General features: G+C 31.0%; 1 protein-coding gene across 1 annotated transcript in view; it reads left to right on the top strand.

Moving 5' to 3' along the window:
• LOTGIDRAFT_232689 (hypothetical protein) overlaps positions 1 to 801 on the top strand; it is a gene marked incomplete at both ends in the record, with an annotated part of 59,563 nt that overhangs the window by 47,930 nt on the left and 10,832 nt on the right. The window lies entirely within an intron of this gene.

Raw genomic sequence — 801 nt, 5'->3', positions numbered from 1 at the left:
CTTAAAAAAGAATCTCAAACAAGCTAAACAACACATGGCCATTCCTACCTAACCCTCACAAAGTCACTAATTGACAATCAAAATGACATCACACTNTGAGGAAAAATAAATAAAAAGGCTAGCAAGATAACAAGTAGCCAGTTTGATGCTTATAATACTATATGGTCACTAGGCTACTATTTTTGAACCAGATATATTAATTAAGTCAAAATTAAGGTCACGGTTTCTTATTCTTACAAAAAGACAACAATGCAATAACTTGTTTGGTTTTTTAAGTTACAGGTATAAGGTTTTATAAAAGATACTCTCTTATAGAAGCACAGGTCACTAGTAGGCATTCTGGATTTCAGCATTGGAATACATCAATTTGATAGGAAATTACCTACTGAAATAAAAATGTCCGTGAAATCATATTGAAATGAAATATATGGAGTTTTGGGTCTGTACTCTTCTGCACCTAATTGGGCTAATGAAGATGGGCAGCACCATGCAGTGTGCAATGAGGAAATTTTGCCAGTACCATCCATTTTTAATTAACCCTTTTAAAAACAAATTCAGTTTAATCAAGTAAATCCATAGATAGAAATAACATAATTTTGAAATATTTTCAGGTATAATTTATGTTTTTGATAATAAAAATATTTTACAAAGAAATGGAATGCCCTTTAAAGCTATAGTATAGGCTAGTCTAACAAATATAACACCATGAGTTTCTTGATATGAATTGCTTTTAAAGTTCAATGACAACTTAACAGCCAATCAAATTGCTGATGGCCTTCAGGAAAATGGTAGAGAAATTTT

Source organism: Lottia gigantea, assembly GCF_000327385.1.
Source record: "Lottia gigantea unplaced genomic scaffold LOTGIsca_31, whole genome shotgun sequence".
NCBI classification, from domain to species: Eukaryota; Metazoa; Mollusca; class Gastropoda; family Lottiidae; genus Lottia; species Lottia gigantea.
This window is presented reverse-complemented; position numbering and strand designations above follow the sequence as displayed.